The sequence below is a fragment of the Leuresthes tenuis genome, unplaced genomic scaffold (assembly GCF_036924035.1).
Source record: "Leuresthes tenuis unplaced genomic scaffold, fLeuTen1.0.hap1 SCAF_15, whole genome shotgun sequence".
NCBI lineage: Eukaryota > Metazoa > Chordata > Actinopteri > Atheriniformes > Atherinopsidae > Leuresthes > Leuresthes tenuis.
The window spans coordinates 27,138,671-27,150,288 of NW_027325369.1; positions in this window are offsets into that span (position 1 = coordinate 27,138,671).

The following is an 11,618-nucleotide window of genomic DNA, read 5'->3' on the forward strand; positions in this document are numbered from 1 at the left end:
TGAGGAAGCGTGGAGAGAAAATAAGAACAAAGGTTATGACTAAAATGATGTAACCAGACTGAATCGTGTTTGTCAGTCATGTGAAGATGAAAGTGCTCCCAGGTCACAGAATTAGGTCAGATAGATGATAACACAACGTTTTAGACGGCATTTTCCTTTACTTGCACCGACTACGCCAAAATGCAGAAGCTGGGTTTAAGAAGATCCACCTTTAGCTGCAGTAGCTTGAAGTAATCGTGTTCTGTATGACTTTAAAAGTCTCACGTTGTAAACGGACCCATATCATCATACACATCCTGGGGAAAAGTAGCACAGTCTGTTTTAACCCAAAGTCTTCAGCAACTGACACTTAAACTGTCATGAGTCTGAATACTCATTAAATTCATTGAATACTCAAAAATATACATTAGAGTCGTGGTTAGCAACCATGTTTATCTTTGAGGATCTCTCACTAAAACATGTTAAAAGTAGACATTCAAACATTATTCTGTTGTTCAAAAACTCAACAGGGTCCCTGTTTGGAAGCCAGTTCAACCACTGAAACCTGCACTCTCATGACTGGAGTTTTTAGTAGTTTAACCTTTTATCACGTCATACGTTGATGTTTTCCTGTTTGCTGATTGGCCAGTTTCAGCAGAGAAGCTGAATAACGGTGAGTGTCGAGGTCCGGCTGGTGTATCTGTGCACAGAAACGGTGTTAATCAACAGAATCTGAATTAGTTTAAATTCTAAAAAGCAGTCAAACATTATGAGTCAAAGGTAATGTTGAGTGTTCTCCTCTGCAGGGAAAATGTGGCCACATCAGACATATGGAGAAGGACAAGTGACTCTGAGATATTAATCTATTTGGTCATTTTGGACACATTGTGTTTGAATATCTCAGTCTCTGTGTGGTTGGTTAGGCACCAGGTGGCAGCATCGCTCTGACTAATGTAATGTTTGGGTTTGATACTGGCTTTCAATGAGGATGTCATGTAGTTCATGGAGGGTCAGATGAGGTAAAAAATGTGTTTTGTGTTTGTCTTTTGTTCCATTCTCTGTCAAGATGATCCCACACTGTTTCAATAATGTTGAGGTCCGGGCTCTGGGGAGGATTCATTCCCCCCATAAGACCTGTTGCCACTGATTTTCAGTCTACTTCTTGTGTCATTTGGCATAGCTCAGCCTTTTCTCCCTGTTTCCCTTCCTTAAGAATGGCCTCTTGGCAGCTACCCTTCCACGGAGACCCTTTCTGTTTTGAAACGCATACTCCCTGCCATACTCTGTCTTATGCTGCAACAATGGGAATTCCCCCACTATGGGACTAATAAAGGTTTATCTGAACATATCTTCAGCCAACAGTTTTTTTTTCATGCACTCCGAGTGAGGAGATGCAAACATTTTAAATAAGCTTAAACCAGTGGAGATAAATGGCTTTCTCCATTGTTGATACACGATGATTTCATCATCACATGACAGCCACGGTAACTTCATTCAGTTGCTGCAATTTTACATCAGCCGCCTACAACACCAGCATCAGCGCTGTGTTGGTGGAAGAAATACAGAAAACAAACACATCCGGTTTCATTTGCATTCATTTCTATTTGAATTATTTTGATATGATTGGATTACGACTGTACTGCAATGAATTGGATTACAATTAGTTTTAATTGGAGAGAGTCTTTGAGGTGCCCTGATGACATATATAGTGTTTTGGCGCCATGTAAATAAAAGCGAACAGAATTGAGTTAATATACAGACTTGTAGGGTAATTTAGATGTCGTTTATGTGCATGTGAAATAAATGAACAGATGCGCGTTTGCATGTACACAAACACATGCTAATTTGATTACGTTGTATTTTGAAGGCTGGACAGCGGAGGGGGCGGTAGTTGTACGTTTTTTCTAAAAGCGGAAATATGATTTGATCAAACCATTGCCGGTACGCTCCTGTTAGCACGTACTTTTATCTCCTCTTGAATAATTGAAACGATCGGCGCTTTCTCATCAGAATATGACTTTGAAAAAGATACTGCCAGCGGTCCTGTGCCTGCGTAAGTACATTTTCCTCGAGTGGCTGATTTTAAGCTAAAACTTTCTCCTGCAAAGCTCTGACTGATTTCGGGATCCGGTCTGAGTCATGCGTTGAATCATCGATGTTTTGAAGAGAAGTGACAAACAAAGCGATGATGAAACACGTCTGATAAATTGATCGACCATCTGGTTCGACCATTAGATTAGATTAGAAATGAATTGTTAAAAAAAGAAAGTCTAATGTTTTTGACGTCATAGGGAAATTCCGTTAGATCACTCTTGAACTGCTTTAGTGTTTTGCAAATCTCGACTCGGCACAAATTATTGATCTGATTGTGACGACTACACGTGCGACTTAGAGGTTTTATTTTGATTACAACATGTAACATAGTAAGTTGGGTTGGTTCCGTACACTGGTACCTTTAAACTCTGTTAGAGTAATGAGCCATGTTTAAATGAGCAGTAATACAGAGTAATTACAGTGAGATAAGTGATACGTACATTATAGAGATCAGCTACGGACGCTTGTTTAGCAGTTATTCGTCGACATTGTATAAACTGAAATATCTTGGCTCGCATAGGTCTAGCATGGAGAGACTCGATGGGGAAAGTCCCCAATAATAGTAAACTGTAACCTATTTTTGTTTCCAGTGATTCTTTTCCGGAGATGTACTGCACTTGCCCTCCAATGCAACGCCTCTGGAGATGGTCACCAGATGATTTACAGGGTCTTTGCTACCTTAGATAGGATAAGATGCAATGAGTATTCATGGACAAACATAAGTGTAAGTTTGACTCACCTAAACAGCTTCCTAACCCGAGCCTTTTTTCCACCCACGTTTTTCATGACACCTGTTTTGCTTTGTCACAACAAGAAACCTAGTTTATGTTGGTGTAATTCATTTTGATTCCATTGTTCCTAATGCGTCTGTGGGCAAAAACAACAGGTCATCTGTCATGAATGCTTGGGTTGGGTGCGAGGCGTGGTGGAGATTAGGACCTGGATGCAGCTTTTTAAATGAAAACTGGATTTATTCCAAAAAAAAAAACAAAAGGCGTGGCTGAGCCGGATTGCAAAAACTTAACTATTGACTATGAAAAAACTTGACTTGGATTAAGTAAAACAAAGAAACCTGACTGACTATGACTATACCTGATATGACATAACATTACATGAGCGAGAACACCAACGCCAAACCTGAAACACATGAATGACGGTGAGGATCTGGCAGAGTGCATGGGGGAGCCTGAAATACCTGAATACTGAGGGTGATATGAGATGGAGTGCAGCTGAGAACAAAACACAGGCGGCGTGGATGAACTGAATGACAGGGCAAAGGAAAACATGGCAAAACAAATGACTAAACCAAGAACTAAAAACATAACAAAAATAACCAATGTGACATCAGCATCCTCGAAAGCAGTCTTGACATATCAAAGTGTCTTTTACTAAAAGCACATGTGCTCTTTGGTTTTTGTTAACTGCTTAACTGTCAAGGACTAACTCTTTTCTTTTTTCATTAATTTCAGGATGACGTCATAGCAACCTTCTCAAGACACTTGCATCCTGTGACTCACAGCAGCCCCGACAGCTTGACTTCATCAGAGTGCCTACCCTACGTGTCTTTAGAGAAGCACTGCACGCTGGAGGTATTAAACTAGCAATATGTAGAAACAAAAAATGACTGCTCTCTAACTCTCTGTACAAACGAGCTCTTCTAGTGCAAATATATGAGCGATGGAAAGTGTCATAGTAGCTACTTCTTCTACAATGACTTCTCTCACCTTAAAAATGCCAGAATTATGTTAATTTGAAGATGTGTTTTTTTCTTCCTAACAGCAATAATTTGTTTATTTTCCCACAGACTGGTGAGTTGATCGATGTAACGGCTATTTGCACCAGTGAGTATATTTGCCCGTCAGTCTTAATTTTCTTCTTAATCAATTGATCAACTATGAAATATGGTGTGAATATCCATTTCCTCAATGTTCTAATGTGAGAATATCTTCGCTTTACAGCCAACTGCAGTGGAGAGGCTTCGTCTTACCAAAACAAAGGTACTACAATTTACTTAACGGTTTTATCAGATGTTGGTTATAAATTTGAACATGTAGACAAAATGTGAACAGATAATATGAATAGAAATCTCAGCAGTGCACAAGCTCCTTGTTATTGAAGCCCCTTAAATATTTGTTGTGAATAGATTTGTAGGCAAGGCAAGGCAATTTTATTTATATAGCACCATTCATACACAAGGCAATTCAATGTGCTTTACAAGAGAAATACATTAAAGGAACAATAGATCATTAAAAACAAAAGCTAAAAGCAAGAGAAACAGTGCAGAAAATGCATTTAAAAAGCAAACATAAAGCAAAAGCAACAGCAGACAAATATAAAAACAATAGCTACAGATTATTCTACAATATCTAGTTCACTGGTAAACTGCAGTAAATAGTAATGTTTTAAGCCCTGATTTAAATGAGTTGACAGTTTCAGCCGACCTCAGATATTCTGGAAGTTTAGCAGAGAGAGAAACATAATGAAGTTGTTCTACCTCTTTCCCTGACCAATTTACCAGCATATTTCAGCATAAATCGGTGAATTTATAAAGTAATATTAACTACCATGGTATAAAGATATCTGAGCCTGTGCTGCTTCCCAAATATTTTTATGTTTCCGATGTGCTTGATGTAGTGGGGGAAGCTTTCTTTCTGTGTAAAGCAAGATAATAGAGCATTTGTCCTGTTGCCTTTGATGATGAAATTATTTGAATATACTGCTGTCTGTTTATAGATGGATCACCAGCCAAATGGATTGGAGTTGGAGTTGGAGTTGCAGTGTTAGTTTTCCTATGTTTAGTCCTACTGGGATGGTTTTTCCACAAGAAATACAAAGACAAACGTCTCAGGTACTTTTACACCATGTTAACTTATAAAAATGGCTTTAATTGTCCTCACCCTCCTCATCTAACAGGACTGAAACAATTATCTGGCTGTTTTCATTAACAGGACCTGCAGATGCTTCCATTTTTACACCTTAGTGACGAAGCTCAACAGCATCCCCAACCCATCTGATGTGGAGGCAAGGCATCCCATTTAGTCATATAATAGCTTTATATTGTCTAGCTTTAGGGGTGAAGCTAGATTAGCTAGTGTTGGGTAAGGGTTATTTAGCTATCTTAAAGATTTTGACTGCTGGGAATTTTATTTGTGCTTTTAACTTTTTCTTGTATTCTTTTAGTACTGGCATGCTCTTGACACTACATTATCGGTTAATTTCAGCATAATCAGTGCAGTACATAACTATTTTCGTCCCTTTTTCCCTCCTAAAGTGTTTATATTTTCCATAAAATTTGCCCTCTGCATTAATACACATACATTGCGAGTTCACATGATGTAACTCTTATCAGAGTTTTGGTTTATTAGCTGGATTAAAGTTTGATGTAGTTTATTAACTCTTAATTCGTTTCATGAACGAACCCACGCTACTTTCTATCATTCACTACTGCCATCATGTCAACATGCCACTGCTGGAAGAAAACTATTTTTGCCATTTTTTATTTTTGCTTCGCTTCTGTCTAAGGTTAAGCTTCTTTTTGTTGACAATATTGTATACTGATGGGATTTCAAGAGAAAGCAATCATTTCTCTTTTTATTGTAAGCGTTGAATTGAATCAAACTCGCAATGATAATGTCATAAATGTCAACGCCTTCCTAGTTGTGGCCACTTTCGGTGTTTCGCAACATGTTTTGCAATTGTGCTCCAAACAAAAACTGTAATTCCACCGCTGGGATGCATTGCTGTATATACGTACTGTTCTTGAGGCTGTGGAAGCTGACAGACTCTTTGCTGCATCAGTGAGTGCACCTTGAGGACCCATTAGTAGCTCCGTGGCCTCCTCACGTCTACATAGGCCCACATTCTGATTGTAACTTGAACTAAAGCTGTGGAAGCTTGGAGACCCGTAATGCAGCGCCAAGGAGTGTTCTTTCGGTGTCCTGTAGCATTACAGCATATGATATATATATATATATATATATATAGTAAATAATATGATAACTATAATGTTATTATTATTGATCATAATGTCATAACTATATATATTATTATTATTGATAAAAAGCTATTAATATAATACATAAAAATATGTGATATAAATATAGACATTAATGTATATTATTTATATTGTATACACTATTATTGATACTCTGTATCCATTGTAGTATCTGATGACATTATATGTCCCGTTACTTTATGTATTTTATGCATTGTTTTGTTTTCTCTGTTTATATAATCAAAGTTCATATCATGTGTGACATCATAAGCTTTTACCTGTATAAGCTTTCTGGTTGTGGCTTGCTTTTGTGTAATTGCAATAAAGATTTTCAATCTGATTATGATTGTTTCGTGTTTGTTTAGCATTGAGGGAGGGGGGTGGGTTGGTTTTCTTATCTTGTGAGATGTGTTAGCCAATGAAGGTGGCTCGGCCTGATGGCCTGACAGGATATATGAGTCATCGTGCTCTCCTTGCTGGGGCTTTCCGTCTCACACGGTCACAGTAACTCTGCTGTAACCTGATATCCATGTAGCTACTTTTCAAAAGCTCCTCATTAAAGTCACTATCCCAACAAAGCTATCTCACAACTTTCTAGTGCTATAATTATACTGCACATGTGAGTTGTGGCTGGGGGAAGTGGGGTGATCACTTTTCACCAGTAAACAGGAAGAGCTGACAAACAAAAGTCTTTGTGGTTTTTTCTTGCCATGCAGTGGGAACAGACATGGTTATGCAACGATATACTGTAAAGGGGCACCACAATAACAAAACATGCTTTTGAAAGAGGATTTTAAAAGTTGAAGATGATCACACACAGGTTAGGTTATTACAGGTGAATGACCTTTCATTCCTTACGATCATTGTTGTGTTTTGTGCAGCAGTTGCCATGACAACACTGATTTTGATACTGGCATCTGACACGTGATTTACTGAAACAAATGGTTCAGATTTCTGGTAACTCTGGGCTGAATGCCTTGCTGTAATTAAGACAAAAGTCATGTGAGCTTTTATCGGTATTATCTGGAACACCGTCACTCAAGCCTTTTTTCTGTAATTTGAAGGTTTAAAGGGGAAGTCTTACTCAAAGCTACATACAGTCATGAAAAATAAACTACATCTTTCTCAATTTTAAGTTCTTATGTATAAGAACATCATAAGAGAGCATATGCACCTTCCTATGTTTTGAAATTCGGTCTATACAACCTGTTGATGAGCAACAATGCATGACGTTGTTACAAAAAGTAAGTAATGAATCACTGGCTGGTAGAACAACCTTTTTTAGTAATAACTTGATCAGAAAATCGTTTTCTTTATGACGTTATCAGTCTCTCACATTGTTGTGGAGGAATTTTGTTCAGCTCTTCTTTATTATGTTGGAGACTTTTCTGTTTTTAGCCCTCTTCAGTATCCCACCTGATCATCTAGTATTTCAGTCTAGATGAACATCAGCCCTCCACTATTGTTCTTCACGGCTGTTATGACGTGTTTGTGCTGAGTCATGTGTTTGATTTTCCCCGAATATGGTGCTGTGCATTACCGCCAAACATCATGCAACAGTTTTTTGAGGCTTTCTCTTGACAATCCTTCCAAACAAGTCATATTTGTTCAGTATTTTTCTAATTATGGGTGCCAATGCCGAAGGCCTTAGAGCAAACATGTTACTATTGTGCATACTTATTCCACTACTTATTCTTCCTTTTCCGTCACAAATTTCCGTGCGCTATTACTGCATGGTTGGTCCCACTAGGATAAAAAGCATATCGCCATGTGTAAAGCAATTGGGAATAGTGTATTTTAATTTTTCTCTCTCCTTACTCAAACAGAATACCAGAAAATTGGGAAAAATTGGGAATTTTGGTCCTATGTACATGCATTGAAATGCATATATATATTTGTACAAAAACAGCCCTATTTGGAGGCCCCATAACTCAGCCATACGACATCACAGAGACATCATTCAAAGTTTAAACAGGGCAGGAAAGATTCAACTTTAATCGAATTCAAGGATTTGTTGATATATTGTATAGCCTTGACACAGTTTAAGTTTTAGGAAAAATCAGGACTCCTCTTACTCTCCTGTCCTGGGGTTTCACACTCTATTTTGACCAGCTTGAAATGAATACCAAAATCACTCTAACAAACACCTCTCACGTCCAAAATGTCTGTTGCACCTTGACAAATTGTACTGCTAAACATAAGTATTTTGTCCTCTTTCACCCAAAGTCACCATCATTGTGCTTGAGCTCACGGTTTTCTCTCAAATCACCTCTGAGCGCAGTCAGCGACAACTCGGGTTCCCATTCATAGCCGTTATAACCAGGTCGCCTGTTATAACACATAAGGCCCAGTTGATGAATTCAGAATAATGAGAAAATGTGAGTATGTGCACACTGATGCGCACATATGTGTCAAGACTGGCTGGCAAACCTGTTTCCCATTATTCTGAATTTTTTCAACTGGGCCTTATATGACAAAACAGGTTAATGCCAGCCACTGTGTTATGTCTGCACCCAATATGAGTATATCATGACAGCCTCTGCCTCTCAGCGGGCAGTAGCTCCATTGGCACCCATCGAAATGTCCTCAGAAATTTTCTAGTTGTACTTTACCATTTAACATGCAGACGGAGGCCTGTAGAGTCTGACCTGTGGCTCCTGGTTTTTTTTACAGTTTCTCTGAACATCACTTGGTCTGACCTTGGGGTGAACTTGTGACATCCACTTCTGCGAAGACTGACAACTGTCTTGTGATGTGAATAATAATTCTTTACTGTAAATTTACTTCCTGTAAATGATGGACTCTGGATAGTTTGGAAATGACCTCACATCCCTTCCCAGATTAATGAGCAGCCTTAGAATTCAAAGAGTGTGCACTTTCTTTTTTATCACTGTGTCCTGTAGCTACAATCATATCTTACTTGTGCCCATCATAAAAGTGTATACTCCCAAATTCTTGATGATCTCTTTCTGCTGTAATAAATCTATTTCATAATGTACTGTAATACATTGTTTAGGCTGAGGTGTGAAGGTCTGATTGAGATTGACCACTCACCTTCAATGAATGAATGTTGAATGTGCAATCAAATGATCCTCAGTACACAGTATATCTATATTTTCTCATTCTCTAGACTGCCTCAAATGCCTCCATGTGGTGCTGTATGTATACAGTATACAGTAACAGATAACAGTATAAGAGATCATTTAAGAGACTACACTGCCATCTGCTGTTAAATACAGCTGTGGAATAAACAACTGCATTTGAGTGAAAACCCAAAAATTCTTAGATTTTGACACCAAGTGTAACATTAGTTTAAGTCCAAGGAAAGTTATAGTGATGAAGAGCAACAGCCAGGTTAAAGCAGTGTAGAAAATCAAAATCACATATGATAATAAAACAATCATAATTATAACTTGTAAACATTACCTATTTGGAACAACCAGCTATTCTCGTATTTTAGACCCAGTAAATGAATGACAAACAAGGCCTGCTTGAACAATTGTTCAGTTAACTAATTTAATGCAAAAGGTTAATTAAAATTGGAGAGATCAGCTCAAATTTTTTAAAGTTAACTTAATATGCTTGTTAGGTTAATTTTCAGGTGACTTGTTACTTTAACAACAAAAGCCACAACTGAATGGTGTGGATTCAGAGGTCACCAATGACGAAAAACTAACAATAACTCACAGATTGTAAAGCATAGATAAAATAACATTTAAGAGAAACACTTTTATTCGCAGTCTATACAACAACACCGAAAAACAAAGTAATATTTGAACTTGAACAAACCACGCCCCTCCACCACTCGATCACGCATACATACTGTCCACAACCTATGCGTGCTCGTTCTCGCGTCAACCACCTGCGTCCGTAACCGTGACCGAGAGGATGCAGTGAATCCGCCTTTAGTGCAGAGCGGCGGACGTCTGAACTTCATCGGGGTGATTTTCAAAAATATGTGAGTGTAGTCGGCACCATTGTTGTCACGTTTAATATACTTATCAGTACAAACGTAACTGACCTTTCTGTTTGCACTTTCGTCTTGTAAAGCATGAATGACGTTTAAGTTAGCAACTAAAATTTAAGTGATGCTATTGCTAACGCTAGCGTAAATACCCGCCGAGGATTTCTGCTTCTGAGAGCCACCCTCACGACTTAATATTATGTGTTTATGGTCTCTATTATGAAGATAATGTAAAAATAATAAGGTGTTAGTAATTTGCACACTTTTTTGAGCTCATTGCTTGCACGTGTTTAATATTTGACCTCCAGTTAACGTTGGCTACGATCTTTTTTCTATATGAGTGTGGTGATTGAGCAAACTATAAATGAAGATTTTAGATATTTAGCTTTGTCATTGATATAAACCCAGAGCTATTATACTAGTGTTTAGGTAAGTGTTTTGTTTCAAATTCTGAATGCGTCTGACGTCACGTTACTGACCTTCTGCTCTCATTTTTATGAGTATTCATATTTTGTGTCCATTTGAATTTTTTTCCTTAATTTCTCTTTGGGTTTGAACAAAGCTCGGACACCCAGAGGATGGTTGTGAGGAGTGTTTTGGCAGTGTGTTTCCATTTATTGGAGGGTTCATTAATTTTGGTGCTTACTTGTGTGGAAAGCGTCACACTAAACCTGCTCAGTCTGAACATGCATTTATATAAAACAAAGATGAAGCCAAAACTGGATGATGGTGGCATTAGCTAATTAGTTTTCATGCCTGCTTCTTTGGGGAGAACATTACACTAATATATTAATCCCTCTTTGTTTTAAATGAAAACTCTTCCTGGCAGCAGCAAAGATGCTTTCTCTTTTATCAATGGGTTATATAACTTGAATATATATTAAAAATGTGTGTTTTTTGTTTCAGATATTTGGCTTTGACGGCATCAATAAGTAATTTTATTTGGAAAGAAGAGGCGGGTATGGCCCATACTGTTCAGGGTGAGTAAAGGGTGTGTTTAAAACTTGTTTGTATGTTGGGTTTGTGAGTAAAGTTGTACATTTTATTAAACCACCTACCTGTCAGTAGGACACAAACTCTTTTGTAACCCTTCTGTGAGACAGTCCAGCCCACTGTACTGATGATTTTTGTCAGACGACACAGCAGTTAAAAAAGATCTGGATTTTATTAGAGCAGAGCGGCAGTCTGGAAATGCTTTAAGTGACCACAAACTGACACGTAGACTTAATGGGCTGATTTTCAGTTGCAGTGTCTGACGTGTTTAGCAGAGACCGGAAGCTACGTGTCTAACAGCAGCTTTATTGGGAATTTGACTGTATTAATATACACTTACTTACACTTTGTTGTTTTTACAAAAAGACCAAACTCTGAACGAAGTGAAGCGCACCTGGACCCCTTTCAGTCCAGTATGCATTCAGAGTAATTAGATCCCCAACCACATTGACTCTTTGTTTGTCCAGTTTTGAGAGGCTTGATTTTTGTGGGATTTTTGTTCTACTAAAATGTTTACATGTATTTTGTATTCATGTATCCCATCTCTACTGACAATAAGCAGAGATGTGATAGTACAAAGACAATACATTGAAA